The 16,814-nt window shown below is 51.5% G+C and overlaps 1 protein-coding gene across 16 annotated transcripts in view; it reads left to right on the top strand.

Annotated features, from left to right (window-relative positions):
• MSI2 (musashi RNA binding protein 2) overlaps positions 1 to 16,814 on the top strand; it is a 202,057-nt gene that overhangs the window by 138,913 nt on the left and 46,330 nt on the right. The window lies entirely within an intron of this gene.

The following is a 16,814-nucleotide window of genomic DNA, read 5'->3' on the forward strand; positions in this document are numbered from 1 at the left end:
AATAAGAGCCCGGGGGACGGCCAGGCCGCGTTGCGAGCGGGCCGGGCCGTGGCGGGTGGTCGCCTCTGTTGGCGCCGCCGCTCCAGTTATCAGCCGCTGTCAGGGGAAGGCCGGCATTTAAAATGGCATAGATTGTTAGAGAACATCCAACTTTTTTAATGCAGTTAATGATCCTCAGCTATAGTCTGTTCCATTGACCGGCAGTAAGGTTTTTGTGCCGCGCCTCGCGGGGCCGCGCGGCTTTGCTGGGTGTGTTGGGTTTGCTTTTTTCCCCTCTGTATGTACGGTGGGTCCTTTCACCCCGATCGCTTTACAGATATCACCCCACCCTTTCTGGGTCAGGAAATAAGGTCCTGCGGGGCAGGAACTTGCCCGAGGTCACACAGGGGGTTCGTGGGTGAACAAGCGGGGACTGGCAGCTCCGTGGTTCCCGGGGGCCGGGCTGGGGCCGGGCGCCTGCGGGTCCCCCCGGGAACGGCCAGTGAGACAGGCAGCCGCTGTATGCAGTGCCCCAAAAGTTCCCTTGGTACCTCTCAGGATGAAACGCGACTGTAGGTTCACGGAGGAGATTTTGGGCCGGGGTTTCCGAGCATGGCGGCTGGTGCTGCTGGGGCAGGAGCCGCTTTTTCCAACCGCAGCCCAGGAGCTGGTAGTGACCAGGACTTGGTCCGGAGAAGCCCTTGTCCCGGCAGGGCCCTGCTCTGACTCAGTAAATCCCTGAGCACGTGTCGATCCGCAGAGAGGAGCAGTCTGTGTGAGACCTGGCCAGTGCGTTTCACTGTGCTCGACGAGCATCACGAGCAGCGACTGTTCCTGTGAGCGCAGACCCGGCCCCGCACCCTGCAGATTGCTTTACCCTTTACAAAACGTGGTTTGAACTAGCCCAGGAGGCTGAGAGCAGCACTTAAAAGCTCTAAGCGCTGCAAACACTCTGAGTCGGTCACTGGAAGCTGAGACCTGGGCGGGAGGTCGGGCTGAGCTGTCGTGGGGTTTCCAGCCCTCAGCACTGGTTGAATGTCCCAGCAAAAGAACACCAACAAAAAATCCCCAAACCCTGAACCGACTCCCCAACTTCCACAGTGGCGATTAAATGGCCGCGTTTCCCCTCGCCCAGAGCTGCGGTGAGATTCTGCCACAGCTTTGTTCTCCATGCCTGCAGACACAATGGGAAAAGGTCATCACGTAAACACCGCTGCTCCAAAGGCAATTTCTTTGTCTGTTTTGAAAGCTGGGAAGCAAAGGATATTCTAATTTGAACTGCTTGGCTGGCGTGACAGTGCTGGGCTGTCTCCCCTGCACCTTTCTGGTTTCAGGCACATCTGCAGGTCGAGGTCCCTGTGCTGGAGGAGCATCCTCTGTCTGCAGGGCTCAGCTGCCATAGGTGCCCTGCGTTTGCTGCTATAGGTGCCCTGCGTTTGCTGCTATAGGTGCCAAGCTTTTGCTGCTATAGGTGCCCTGCGTTTGCTGCTATAGGTGCGGATCACAGGCAGGGATGGAGCTGCTGGGGGTCTGGGCCCGGGGCAGCTCGGCTGTGCAAATGCTCCAGGGAACGCTCTGGTATGTGTAATTAGTTCACCTTTTCCTTTGCCTGCGACTGCTGTTCCTGGAGCTTTTGTTTTTAAGCATAAAGATTTCCCCAATGGTTTGAACAAAGGTTGAGCGCGTGGGGAAATCCATAAAACAATGTCACCAAAAACGCAGGGAAGAGAAGGCGGCTTGTAATAAAGCGCTGCTGGGCGTATGCACCTGGGAGCTGGGCTGGAGCTGCAGGACAAGGTGGCAGATGAAGGAGCAGCATGGACTGCGCTTGTTGGGGGAGCTTGGGCACAAACCCGCCAGTCTGCGGGCGCTGGGCTGGGCCGTCCTGCGCTGTGCAATATTCCGCAGAGCAGCGTCCAGAGCCAGGGCTCGTGCTGCACTCGGTGATGACCAAGTCGCGGTTATTTGAGGTCCGGTGCTCAGCAAAGAAAGCACCTCTCTTTGCTTTGTCTATCCATGCGTGATCTCAAAATGCAGCTGCAGAGGAAGGAAAGCACCCACTGTATCTGAGGAGTATTAGAAAGCATCCTGAAATTATAGATGGGATTATTAGCAAAGCGCTCTGGGTTTTGTGCCTGCAACACGCCTGCCTGAGCCTTGCTTTCCTTTTGCATTACCAGCAGATCCGTTTTATAGAGCCATTTGGCTCTGTGTGGTCCCTATTAAAAGTTTTCTTTCCCAGGGTGATTCTGCTCCTTTGTTGCATCTGGTTCTTGGACACTTTATACTATCAAACAGCAAAACTGCTTTTATTGATGCAGCAAAGAACAATGGGATCTTTCCAACAGAGCTCCCAAAATACTCTCTTGGCTTTTTTCTGTGCCTGGCTTCCAGCAGTAGCAAAAATGATTAAGATATGTTAGGTTTACTGTGGTCACTTCAATTGGAGATTGGCAATATCAACAAATGATTCCGGTAAATGGATTAGCTCCTCTTCTCCAGCAAGGCTGAAGCAATGTGTACTTGCCCTGGCCATGCTCTTTCTGTGAGACAGACAGCTGAAAAAGCAAAAGCATCCACAATTTAATAGAGCGGAGCCGGGGTGAGGCAGAGATGCTGGCACGAGGCTGGTGTCAGGTCGCTGGAGTGTGATTTCCAGCTGGTCGGACGTGCGGTCGCTGCTCGTCCCGCAGCTGCACCCGGAGCCTCCCGCTCGGTTCCTCCCTGATGGAATTTCCGTCTGCATGGAGCGGGGAGGACGAGACGTGAAACCAGTTCTGCTCCGTGTGTGTGAACTGAGCTTTCCAGAGTGTCTCAGTACTGGCTTCGGCTTTTCCATCTGAACAGCTGTCACGGTAACCATATTAAGGCTAAGCCATATCAAAAATTTGTATGTATATTTTAATGGCTACTTTCAGCCTTTGCCCCCTAAATCTGGTGACTCCTGACTGTGTGGGACTACTTGTGTAAAACCGAAGCTGCATGCCATGTTTGAGGAGTGCGGCTCTGGATGGAGCCGGGGCTGCCGGTGTCCGTGGCGGTGATGAGGAGACGCCGCTCGTCAGGGGAACCTCTGTGCAGACGTTCTGTACCCGCCTCGGCAACAGGGAGGGCTGAGGAGCAGGTCCGGACATGGACAGCTGCAGAAATACCTGCCAGCCCGGGGACAGATCCGAGCTCTGCTGAGCGGTCCTGGGAGGGCGACAGCAAAACCAACAAACCCTATGGAACACGAGAGCAAAGTTGGGCTGCACTGGCTTGGCAGAAGAGTAAGGTGTCCAGCCTCCAGGTTTTAATTCTGTGAGTGCGTGTGCTATGTAATATTTTCATTTATTTGTCAATTCTGTTGGAGGGCCTTATGATGTGGCCTTTGTTTTCCTTCAGATGTAACGTGCTTGTTAGAACCCTTTGCTCGCCTGCCTTCCACTTCTAATCGGCGTTCCCACAGCAGGTTGTGTCTGGCTTACTGGGAAAGAAAAGAGTCTATATACAGTGATTGAAGATTTCTCCTTTATAATAGTGCCTTTAAAAAAAAATGTAGTGCCATTGAAATCAAAGGCTGGCTTTCTGTGATAAAGGGCCCTGCAAATTGACCGCAGGGTCTTTCAGAAAAGTCTGTCTCCTTTTGATACAGGCATTGCCAAGGGAAAAGAAAAGAGAAAAATAAGGTTGAAATAAGGTTGCCGGTGCTTGGAGGAGTAAACAGGTGAGCGTTGTTGTGTGAGTCCTGAGGAGCAGACGCTGCTCCTGCCGCCCGTTCCGCCGTGGTTACGGACGTCTCGGCTCTCAACAGCTTGTCGCCCCACAGCCCCAGAGCTGTCGGCGCGGCGGAGCCGTGACACGCCACCCGGCACGGTGGCACGTCACCCAGAGCCGTGGCACGTCACCAGGCATGGTGACACGTCACCCGACGCGGTGACAGCCGGGACGAGCGGCACCCTCTGCACGGCCACCGCCAACAGGCCCTCTGGGACAAGTCCCAGCAGTTCAATGTACAGGCGATTCTCGAGTTGGCGAGTAAAAGCTGACACGAATTTCTGAATGGCATTAATGTAATGGATGGGGGCTTTTCCCCTGTATACCAGCTCTAAATATATATGTAAGAAAGTGATTATCTTAATGTAATTCATCATTTCCTAGAAGTCCGTGCTAAACCTGAACCTGTTTGCTCTGATAAGCATTTATGTACTGAAGGAATTGATGGTATCTCTCTTTGCCTGTGGTCTTGAACAAAAAAGCAGACTTTGAGCTTATATTAAGAAGGGACAATTTCCCCCCTCTCCTCTATTTCTTCTGATCAGAGCTTTCCTGGGAATGGCACACCAGAAGGGTCTGAACTTTTTTCTTGCATTTAACCCATGCACACAGGGGGAAAACTCGGGTATTTGAGCATTTTCAGGATGCTCGGGGCTGCGTGGCGCCCTCGGGCAGGCTCAGCGTGCCGACCTCGCGGTGCTGGAGCTGGTTTCCAGGAATAGCTCAGCAAATACTTTGCTCTTTACATGTGTATCCAGAGGAACAAATGGTGCGTGTATTCCGAGCATCTGTCATAGCCAGACACTCTCTCACAGTAGTATACGTTGTTTGCTTAGGCAAATACTGATACGGTGCATGAGCAGCAGGGATGGCGTCCTGGCCAAGGATATTAATAATGTCCAAGAATGTTGTGTGCTGCCTGAAGCTATAGCCTGGAGGGGTCACACTGCTCAGCTCAAAGGTATTATATTAACCCGAGGCTAAGCTTCTCATTTTTGCTGGTATTTCCCTTGACTCCAGTCAGTATTTATTTCAATTCCTTGAATATTTTTTTGTTGTTTGGTGCCTAGTTCTTTATTCCTTTTCATTATGATACACAGAGTCAGCAGGGCAACGGAGGGCCCGCGCTCTCCTTCCCATGCAGGGCTGGCAGCGCCCTGGGACGCGGCCCGGGGTGGGGAGTCCCCACGCAGACCTGTAGGGACGCGCACCGTCCGGTGGGTCGTCGGGCTTTGCATGCGGCAGCGCTTGACCCGGGGAGATGGCAAACCACAGCTGTGAGAAACAGACTGGCGGAGATTGGGGACTTTTGCAGGGAGGGTCCCCCCCGGAGGTGCAGCCCGTGGAAACGTGTCCCGCGTCCCCCTTCATGGGCGCTCCGTGCTGGCCGTCGGAGGAGCCGGAGCTGGGACGGGCCGCGGTGCTGGGCTGGACCGTCTCACGGTGGCTCTCCTGTCCCTCCGGTGCGGGACTGGTGGGGATGGGGACGGCCGTGCTGGTGCTGTGCCTGGGGACAGCAGTGACAGCCGCCAGCAGCGTCACCACCTCCGCTTTCAGAGCGCACCGTGGCGAAGTGTGGCCTTTTGCCTCCCCATTTATCTTGGCTGATGCGTGTGTGTTAATGAGAGGACAGACACCTGCGCGCTCACCGCAGAGTGTCCTTGGCTTGGCACCGCGTCCCCGGTGGTTTGGGAGGGGGGACTTTGTCACCTCCGCTGGAAATGGGGACTCAGGGGCGGCACATGAGGTGCTGGTGTTTTGGGGGGACCCCGCCTGGCGCGGCGGGTCTGTCCCCCCAGCCCCGGTGCCGCTGCAGCACCCGGGGGAGCAGGAGTCACCTTGAGCACGGCCACCGGACACATCTCCCCTGCGAAGCCGATTCTGTAGACACGTCATTTCTCTCGGGGCACCTCTGGCAGCTGCTGCACCCCTGAACTCTCCAGCAGTGGTGATTAAATTCTGGAGGCAGGAACAAGGAGACGTTCCTGGGTTTTGGAGGGGAGCGGTGTCGGTGTCAGGGTTTGGCTTCGTTCCTTTGCCACAGAGCTGCCTTGTGCTTCTCTTCCACTTGCTGGAGTCGAGCAGAAATCCCTGTCTTTGCAAATCCCTGCAACTCTGGGAAAGTGTACTTCCATTTTTTTAATAATCTATTTCTGTAATTGAAGGATTTCAGATTTCTTTTGTAAGAGCAAGTGCCTGCTTAAACATGGAGACAAATACAACCAATAATATGTACTTGAAATTTAATGCAAGCTAATTCATTTTGGCACAGTCCCAGATATGCTGATTAAATGGCCTGTGAAGTGCTACAATATCTTGATAATGTACATTCTACATTTGATTATATAATCAATTATGTTGCACCTAGTAATATTTAAAGTAAGTGCAGAAGCTGTGGGCAGATTGTATCAGGTGCAGAGTGGGCCTTGGGTGGCTTTAAAGAAACTTCAGCGAGCGTGCGCTGCGAAGGGGCCCGCGCCTGCCTGCGTGTCTGCACAGTGCGGCCTTCCGTAGGTCAGGATCCGTAGAATGTTCCTGTTAATTTAGTGGCTTGATTTAAAATAAAGTCAGGTGTCTACAGCTCCTGCTGGTCTTGCTGAAGCTCGGGGGGGGTGGGCCGCGCTGAGAGGTGGTGATGGAGTCCCGCACCTGTCCCTGGGAGCGGAGCCGCCCCTCGCTGCCCGTCCCGCGCCGGGACCCGAGTTCCCGTCCCTGGAGCACCGGCCGTCCCGCCAGCTCCCCCATCGTCTGCCGCGGCGTCGCTCGCCTCCCGTCCCAGCTCTGGGGCGGCTGGTGACGCCGGGCATGGCAGGGAGCCCCGGGCTGTCCCCGCCGCGGCCGCAGGCCGGGGAGCAGCTGCCACCATTCAGCAGACGGCTCTCATTCCTTTCCGGGAAGGTGAGCGGTTTGTTTGTGGGTCCTGCAGGTTAGCGGAATTTGGCCTGGATTTTATGGCCCTCTTGTAAGAGGAGGCTTGATGGAAAACAAATGCGTTATGGCCCCAGACAAGCTGTTGCTACATTTTTTGTTTAATTTTAAAGCAACACTATCAACCAGTTGGAATATAGGCCTGGAGTATCGCGGGGAGTAATCTAATTAGTATGAAGTCAATTCACTAGTTCCTTTTGTATCTCGTGATTAAATAAGTGGGAAAATGGCTTGAAAATTAGGTGCTAGAACGACCCAATTACATTTCTGTAGCTTTTTGTATTCAATTTCATAAACAATTTTGCTCTTCGCTGGTTAATCAGTGAATGCCTTTTTCCAGTTTGAAAAGCACTTTTGAAATTATAATGCAATTAAATTGTGTGTGGATGCTCTGGCATAGCGAGTGTGAAAGCTGGGGGCCTGGCAGCCAGCCACCTTGTACCTTGACAGTAATGAGTTCCCGAGCTGGCAGCTCGCGGTGTCATTCATAATATTGTCCACGCGGGTTCCTGTGAAGCGCAGCCGCCTCCAGCCGGGGCTGCCGGGATCCGCGTGCTGGGTCCTGGTCCTCGGCAGATCCACCGGCTCTGCGGGAGCAGGGTCAGCCCTGGGACCCCACTCGGTGTGCGAGCGTGCGCCGAAGTTTTACACAATCACAGGGCAGCTTTGTGCTTACTTTGGGTTTTTTCTTTTTTTTTTTTTTTTTTTTCTTCTATGAGCCTCCGTAGGACTGGAGGCGTGCAAGGGGGATGGAGGGGATTAAGTCTCCTGGGGGACATAACAGGAGGAAGTAGGAAAGCGTCTCAATGTCTTGTTCTTGTCCACATCAGCAGATCCGCCCCAGCGCTGCCTGAGGGCTCTTGGCTGGGGACACGGTGGCTGTGCGCGGTGTCCCCTCGCCGGGCGGCTTGTCCCCCGGTGGGCCTGTCCCAGGCTCCCACGTGGGCTCGGAAGCTGCTGTTTTTCTCACCATCCCCCAAATCCGTGTGGTGTTTAAGCTTCTCTCTTCGTGGCCAAAGTGCCGGTGGTCCGTGCAGCGTGTGAATCGCATGCAGTGCCACGTGGCATCTTGTCGACGCCAACTGTGAATGGCTTCCAAAGGCCACCAGGCCGGGAGGACCGCGACCCGCTGCATGCCGCTGCTCTGCCGTGGCCTGTCTCCGCCGGCCTTGTAGGGCCGCAGTGTTTCAAAGCATGCTTTTTATTCCGGGGGGGTATTTGCCTTGTATTCAGCCCACTCGTGGTGAGCAGGAGCTAAATTCAGCCTCCTGGGGAAGGGCGACCTAGTCCGCGTGATCGTCACCTCCTGTGATTTACGGCTGAGCACCACAAGGGGAAAGGTAGAAAGCTGTGTTAAGAGAAAAAGAAATAATGTTAGAAATAATGACTTGCTTGGCAGGTTTTAACAAGTTCAGTAATGGTGTTAGGTGCCCTTGGCTCAAGATAGTAACCTCCTCTTAAATGATCATTACCTGGCTAATAAAGACCTCAGAGCGGGTCATTACAGCTTAATTTAGACACAGCATCCTGTTTGGTTTGCGCAGCGTTGCCATCTTTCAAGTCGTGGAGCCTCGTGCCTGAGCTCCTGGTCGGGAGTTGGGGTTCGCTCAGGTTTCTCGTCTCCCGGCGGTTTAACGGGGAACTGGGCGCTCGCTGGGTCCTGCTGGCCGAGCTCAGCTGCTCAGGGCGGTGGGGACGTGCTGGGACGGGGGACAGGACTGGGGACAGGACTGGGGACGTACCCAGCTCCTCCTCAGGCTCTGCCTCCAGCCGGGGCTTTCCATGAGCATCGACTCCAGGAACGGCAGGAGGAAGCGATGGGAACGGAGGCGCCATTCGGGAAAGCTCTTAAAGTGTCGGTTTAACGTCTTACTCAAATCAATGGGGCTGCCATGAAGGCAGTCGGGCTTTGCTCTGTCCTTGTGTCGTTTTGGAGAAGCTGTGGCTTTCAAAGCCTTTTAGGTAGCGCTCGCTCAGGTGTCCCCTTCACGTGAGGACCCTCCCGGGACACCCCAGGCGTGAGCAGTGTCCCTTCCCGCTGTCCCCTTGGGAAGAGGAGCTGGTTTGGGAGCTGAGCGGCCGCAGCCGGGCAGGGCGCGCGGTGACGGGTCCGGCCTCGCGACCCCCCGTCTCGCTTCCCGAACCCCATCTGCAGCAAGTTTCAAACACAAGTGTTAATAATTATAATAACCAACCCACCCTGTTATTAATATTTTGAAGCCATCTCTTTGATAAGCCTGTCTTTTCAGCCAATTTCCTATTTCTACTGAAAGTAAAGCATCTTTCCTCTCAGTATTGTTAATCTGTTGTTAAGGTGAAGAAAAGGAAATGGAAAAAAGGATCCCCCCCCAACAACAAAACTAACACCAGGCTCGCCTGGATGGAATTATGCATCATGAATAAAAACTGCTGTCAACATGCATTGGTTTCAAAACATTAGAGCATATGGTATGTGATTATCTGTATTGTCAAATGCAATAAAGTGAATTTGAATATAATAAAAAATGTAATGTTTTAGAAATTTGGTAATAAACTGTGGAAGAATTGACAGGCAGAGAGTATTTGATGCCTGTGGGCAAACAGATAAAGATGGCAGAGCCGTGTGCTCGGCGGGCAGCGGCTGCTGCGGCTGCCTTAGCAGCAGCTTCCACTGCTGAGGGTGCCCGGGGTGAGCTGGCCCCGGGGCGGGGGCCTCTGCCCTGCATCCTCACGGCGCCGCGCTGCTGCTGCCTCGTCCTTGTCCTCACGGCGCCGCGCTGCTGCTGCCTCGTCCTTGTCCTCACGGCGCCGCGCTGCTGCTGCCTCGTCCTTGTCCTCGCCCCATGGGGCTGGGGGCCCCAGGGACCGCGGGCCGGTGTCTGTGCCTTTGGGCTGCAGGACGCGACGAGCGGTGCCGGGTGCTGGTGGCAGTTCTGGCTTGTCTGGTGGCACATGAGGGGCCGCGGGACCCTCGTCTTGATGGTGAAAAGCTGGTTTTGGGTTTGTCGCTGGCTCTGCGTGCTGCAGGTCTCTAATGAACAGGCAGAACCGTTTGCCTGAAGCACAAGGTTCCCATTTGGGTTGTAGACAGGTAATTGTGTTGTACAAGCATGTGGGGTTTTCTTCTTCGATAGCGAAAAGAAATGTGTTAGTTGACGCCACGGTTCCCCCGCCCAGCTGCACTCCCATTGTTTTTGTACCACCGGCTTGTTAGAGAGCTGGGAAATCCGGACCTGCACTGGAAGGAGCGGTGCAAAGGTGGGTCTGCTCCCAAATGCTGCCGGGAGCTGGAGTCAAATACTGATGGAAAAGCAAACACTGCCCGAGAGAACTTTCTCCTTCAGCATCTCGTATTTCAGCTCCATGCATTAATTCTCAAGCTGCTGACAAAAATGTGCCCATTGAGACATGATGTCTCCAGCAGAGAGAAGCTGAGTCGGGAATAAACTTTGGGGCCTCCTGTGTAGAAAATTCAGATGCAAGAAGTGCAGACGTAAGTGTATCACACGTACATGCAATTTTTCTTAGGTCACTGCTAATGCTTCTAAATGATCTGTGAATGCATTAATGGTTTCTGTTAATTAACAATATGATAAAACTGGCATTTAGTAAGTTCCTGTGTAGTGTGCGTTTCAGTCATTATGTACTCAGCGCTTTGGTTTGATTTCAGAATGTTAATAGAATAAAATTTTAATGAAGATTTGTTGTTATGAAAAATTGATTAGGAGAAGTTCAGGTAGCGCTTGCACTGGCTGGTGTGTGACGCGGGGGATCCCTCCCGCGCCACCGCGACAGCTTTGGCAGAACCGGCGTCTGAACCGTGTGCCCCCAGCACGGGAACCTGTGCTTACCACGGCTCATTTGAGAGAGGGACAAGTCCCTGTACCCTTTATCCTTCATTTGGGGAAAATGATTCCCCAGAATTGGTTTGGGTGGGTTTTCATCCATTTGGAGGGGCGGGCTGCTACGTGGCGCAGCAGCTGATCATGACATGGTGCGTTTTTCTTTTCCTGAGCGATTGTCCGTGTGCAAACACGGCGCGGGGAGCCGCAGCCTCCGCCTCCCCGAGCAGCCGCACGGCCTCTCGCCGCTGCCCTTCCTCCGGCTGCGCGGGGCCGTTCTGAGCTGAGCCGGCTGTCTGCTGCTTTAATTTTGAGAATTTGCTCTCGTGTCGTGGGGTGTATATTGACACTTTAAGCAGCAGTAATACCTGCCTGTGTCTGCCAGGAGAACCCGACTGTTTTCCATACCCAGCCCAAGATGCCCATAAACACCACATGGATGCGCAGGTTAATCGTGTCTTGATGAGCATCAGTCACAGCAGCACTGCTCGAGAGCGCACTTTACGGTTAAATGAGGATGATATTTTCTAGCCTAAAGCGCAGGTGTTAACCTTCCCTTTCCCCTCCCACCCCTGGCGCGTCCCTCTCCCCATCCAGTTATCACAAGGGTGGGCTGAGATCTTGTTCTCCAGGGAGCGGGTGGTGCCTTGAGGTGGTGCCTGGAGGTGGTGCCTGGAGGTGGTGCCTGGACGTGGTGCCTTGAGGTGGTACCTTGAGGTGGTGCCTGGAGGTGGTGCCTTCAGGACTGGCCATCGCACTTCCCAGCAAACCCCTCCACAGAGGTAAGGAGAGAAAATCTGAGCAAGTGCGTGTCTCAGACTAAGCTGTGTTCTGTCAGCCTGGACAGAGTTACTTTAGACACTGAAACCTCTCCTGCGTTTGCAGCAGAGGAAATTGGAATAACAGGAAATAAGTCAGAATTGAGAGATGTTATCCCGGACAATTTTGAGCTTGCGCAAGCTGAGTTGCAGTACGTCAGATGAAAATTTTGTGGAAGGGACTCGGAAGTGTGAGGGGGGGAAGAAACATGGGAGCTGGACCACAGGGAAGGTCGAAGTCACTTGTCCACAGGCACAAAATAAGAAGGTGGCTGAGTTTTGGAGTCCCGGCTGTTGGGTTCTGGCGCTAACAAACAAATGGCTTTTCCCAGGGGCGGGATTAAACCCACAGGTCCCTGTTTCCAGACTCTCGGGGTAATGACTTGAATTACCTTCGCAGACAGCCAGGAGCTGGAAACATCCCTCGTTTGCTGTCTGAGCAATTAAAATGTCCCGGCCCCTCAGCTCGGGTCATTCTGTGTGTCTGTAAAGACGAGATTTGGTGACAGCAATTACAGGACTTGGTTTCACGTCTCCCTCTCCCCCTTTCTCCTGCAGGTTTATTATTATTATTATTTTCATAAGGTGGCTTGGCAGTCTGGGATGCGGTAGCTTGCTAAGTAACTTTTTCCCCTCTGATTACAAGGGATGTGTGAATAAAGCCGAGCGGTATTGATTCACACCAATCTATGCATCGACTGCGCGGGAGCCACTTGCAATTCCCAGCAGCACCAGAAAGCTTTGCAGCAGGGAGAAATATGACCAGGCAAGTTGAGAAAATAAATTAAACTAGTGTCAACTTTTCTTGTTTCTTCCCTCATTATTAATGGATGGAATGGGGCTCGTTTATCAAGAAGAGGAAAAATTAATTGACACGGGCTTTAATGTTATTATGCCTGGCTTGTCTGGTCACATTTCTTCATTTTTAATTTTTTTTTTTTTTTTTTAACTTTTTGAAAGGCATTTTATTACAGTTTACAGGACCAGCTGCCAAAACTATTGGTATAAACAAGAAAGCAGGTGCATAAATAATTTCATTTATGCACTTTTTTGATGCGGGATGCAGTCACCTTGTTTCTGTTGGTTTAATACATGCACGGGCTTGGAAGAGCAAGGCCCTTAAGCGGGTGAACTGCTTTCGTGCGGTTCTGGTGACAGGTGACGTCCTCTGTGCCAGCAAACAGCTGCAGGACGTGACGCTGCACACAGCTGAACCCGGGCCGTGCAAAACTTGCTGCCAACGAGCAAGTAGATACATATGTCGTAGCAATGGTGTCGTCATCTCAGCTGTATTTTACCGAGGTTGACATAAAATCTCTCGAGTGACGACAAAGGTGTGAAATAGAGTTGGTTTGAGTGTGAAAAAAACAAAACGCAGAACACAGGAGCACTGACATTCGTTATCTTCAGCGCAGCTTCTTAGTTTTATTTATGGCTTCTACCGAGCACCTTCCACTCGCTTTGCTCCAGCTGAAGGTGGCTGTGTCCTCTGGTGATTGACCCCCAAATATTTTAGCTTCTAATGGGCAGATGCAGAAAGTCCCAGCGAGTAAAACAGTGCACTGGAGGAAAAGCCTGAGTAAAACAATGCACTGGAGGAAGAGCCGAGTAAATCAATGCACTGGAGGAAAAGCCCGAGTAAAACAATGCACTGGAGGAAAAGCCGAGTAAAACAATGCACTGGAGGAAAAGCCTGAGTAAAACAATGCACTGGAGGAAAAGCCCGAGTAAATCAATGCACTGGAGGAAAAGCCTGAGTAAATCAATGCACTGGAGGAAGAGCCGAGTAAAACAATGCACTGGAGGAAGAGCCGAGTAAAACAATGCACTGGAGGAAAAGCCCGAGTAAAACAATGCACTGGAGGAAAAGCCTGAGTAAATCAATGCACTGGAGGAAGAGCCGAGTAAAACAATGCACTGGAGGAAGAGCCGAGTAAATCAATGCACTGGAGGAAAAGCCTGAGTAAAACAATGCACTGGAGGAAAAGCCCGAGTAAATCAATGCACTGGAGGAAAAGCCTGAGTAAATCAATGCACTGGAGGAAGAGCCGAGTAAATCAATGCACTGGAGGAAAAGCCTGAGTAAAACAATGCACTGGAGGAAAAGCCTGAGTAAATCAATGCACTGGAGGAAGAGCCGAGTAAATCAATGCACTGGAGGAAAAGCCCGAGTAAAACAATGCACTGGAGGAAAAGCCGAGTAAATCAATGCACTGGAGGAAAAGCCCGAGTAAAACAATGCACTGGAGGAAAAGCCCGAGTAAAACAATGCACTGGAGGAAAAGCCCGAGTAAATCAATGCACTGGAGGAAGAGCCGAGTAAAACAATGCACTGGAGGAAAAGCCTGAGTAAAACAATGCACTGGAGGAAGAGCCGAGTAAAACAATGCACTGGAGGAAAAGCCTGAGTAAAACAATGCACTGGAGGAAGAGCCGAGTAAAACAATGCACTGGAGGAAAAGCCTGAGTAAAACAATGCACTGGAGGAAGAGCCGAGTAAAACAATGCACTGGAGGAAAAGCCTGAGTAAAACAATGCACTGGAGGAAGAGCCGAGTAAAACAATGCACTGGAGGAAGAGCCGAGTAAATCAATGCACTGGAGGAAGAGCCGAGTAAAACAATGCACTGGAGGAAGAGCCGAGTAAATCAATGCACTGGAGGAAGAGCCGAGTAAAACAATGCACTGGAGGAAGAGCCGAGTAAAGCAATGCACTGGAGGAAGAGCCGAGTAAAACAATGCACTGGAGGAAAAGCCGAGTAAATCAATGCACTGGAGGAAGAGCCTGGGCGCGGGTGGGCAGGACGGCCCCGGGGCCGGAGCAGACCTGCTCATCTACCCTGGGGTGCTGGGACGAGCCCCCATGTCCCCAAAACCCGCTGCGGGGTCCTGCCCAGCGCCGCCTCCAGCGCCTGTGAAGGGGCTCCTGAGCAGGTGCTCCCAGCGGGTGTCTCCGTCCTGTGATCCTGTGATTCTCACCTGGAGGTCGTGGGCCCACATCTCAGCTTCCTCCAGTGGTCGCGCCTGGCTCGGAGCCTCTCGTTCAGGGGCATCTGTTTGCCTCTCATGTTATTTTTTTCCCCTCTTCTTTGTCTTTTCTTTCACAGAAAAGATTATTCAAATGAATATTCAGTTTTATTCATTTGAATTAAAAACCCAACCGTTTGACTCTGTTAAATGCTTATCTCTTAAATAGAGCTTGTTAGCTTCCAATAATAGCTTCATTCAGAAGGATGCGGTATAATTTCATTTTAAAATGTGTGCTCCTTGACAACCGGAATCCTATTTATGTCACCATTTTAAACAGCCTTCTTTGTTTTGTGTTAATCTTCTTCATACACTTTCCGAGAACCATTTTTTTGTTGACTGTTAGTACCACTCAGAAGAAATAATTGTCTTTTTAGTCCAGGAAGGTTTCTAAGAGTTTGGGTAATTTAAAAACGAGCTTGTGTTCATTATGCCAACTAATAAGGCATGCATACAATAATATTTCTGTGTGCGTGCAATTATTAAAAGTTAGAATCCGATATTCAGGAAGTGAAACAAAAAAAAGGACCCATTACCGGTCACTTTTATAAAGATTTTAATTCTGGGGCGTATGATCTCTTGGCGGTTGTTCATTTAAGCAGCGATGGCGTCTCTTGAATGGCACGCTATGGGTTTTAAGTGCCCGGGTGTGCGCAGATTAAAATCCCCTGGTTGCTTTCCAATCAGTTAAAGACGTGGGTAACGGTAAAGGTGAAATATCGCGAGTGTGTGAGCGTGGATGGAGCGCCCTGCGTGGGCTGGGGCTGAGCCGGCGCTGCCCGCCCTGCGCGGCGGCAATAAAACCTGGTGTTGGTTTTCCTTACAGACCCCATCACCTCTGGCTCTTCTCGCCAAACCAGCGAGACTGGCCTGTGCAAAGTCACACAGATCTTTTAATGAGCGTTGACACCTGTGGATGGTTATTTTATTCTTGTTAAAAAATCTGTAAACACGGAAGGCTGGGTGGCTATCTGATTTAATCAGACAAAAAATTTCTTGATAAACCTGCGTTTAAGCTGTACGGAGGGGGATGAGAATGGGAAACTTGTTTCCCGATGTGTGAGGGCTGCAGCGGCGTTCTCGCGGTGTTCCGCGTGCTCCGGCTGATCTGCAAATCCCCTCTCTCGCCGTCCGGGCAGCGGGGCTGGCAGCGCTGGAAGAGAAGTGCAGAGAAATCCTCAGCTGCAGCTCTCGCTAGTGAGTTACTGCTGATGAAGGTGTTGCTGGTGCTCAAACAATTAATGACTTGTAGACCCGGACCGGCCTCGTTGCGCTGGGCAGCGCTCCGGGATGCCTGGGATGCCACTTAACCACAAAAATTCTAGTTTTAACTACAGGTCTGTTTAAGGTAGATTTAAATGGAGTAATTTAGAAGGCAAACGAAAGACTTAAGTAAAATACTTCAAGCTGTTACATGCTTGAAGTGCAAAGTAAAATAGTGGTTTGGGTGTGATGTGCTGTCGGATGGTGTGTTATGCATTGGCAGAGATCTAGAAACCATTTCTGGTCTTTTTTCCCCCAAGAAAACTACCTTTGTCGGTAACAAAGTGGGGATGAGCTGGGGCTTCGCTCCGGCGTTCCCCGACAGCCGGGGTTGGGACGGGCGGTGCGGGACAGACAGGCGTTAGATTGGGTTTTCCTTTGTTAGCTTGATTTTTATATTTTTGTGAGGAAGGAGCAGGCTGCGGGGAGCAGGTTCAGAACCCCGACACCAGCCCAAATCCAGCGCAGAGCAGAGAGGAGTGGCGAGATCAGAGGCCCGAAACGTCGTGGCTTCTTGGGGCCTCAGGATGTCCTGATGAGGTATTAGAGGAAGCAATTCAGGAAGAACGGGACAAATAAAGCACCTCCGGAGCGCGGCCGTGTCCGCGGGACGGTCGGTGTTTGCCGAAGGCGAATGGAAACGCCAAGTGCTGCTGCGTGTTTGGGGAAGCGTTGGTGGTTTTCTCCTCGTCAGGGGTAAATGAGGAATCAGCTTCTGTCTTCTCAGATTTTTTTTTTTTGGAGGGGGGTTATTGTATAATGAGTCAGCCCTAATGGAGAAGTCCCGTGGAATTATACAAGAGAGAAAATCAATATGGTTCCATAGAAATATAATTGGGTTTTGTAGAGATTGCTCTTAAAAACCTATAAGGTGTAAAAGAAAATACAGCCTTATTGTAGCTTCCGAGCCATCGTGTAACCGAGGTGTAACTATCCATTAAATGCTGCAGGATGGATCAAAAAATCCATAAGGAGGTTTTAATTCTCCATTAAATCCTATGGAAGAGCTGGAACAGAACAGTATTAATTTTCCCCAAGACAATGCTGCTTCCCTCCGTTAGTCTGTCAGAAGTTCAGCAACAGCTCCATAGACAGCAGGTGTATTTACGTGTGTGTATTTTTATTAAAGTTTTCCAAAGTCCCAATGGCTAAGTAATGCTTTACCAAAATGAAATGTTTTTAACTTAACTAATATTTTCCTTTCCCTCTCCCCTCTTCGTTTC

The sequence above is a fragment of the Caloenas nicobarica genome, chromosome 17, assembly GCF_036013445.1.
Source record: "Caloenas nicobarica isolate bCalNic1 chromosome 17, bCalNic1.hap1, whole genome shotgun sequence".
NCBI classification, from domain to species: Eukaryota; Metazoa; Chordata; class Aves; order Columbiformes; family Columbidae; genus Caloenas; species Caloenas nicobarica.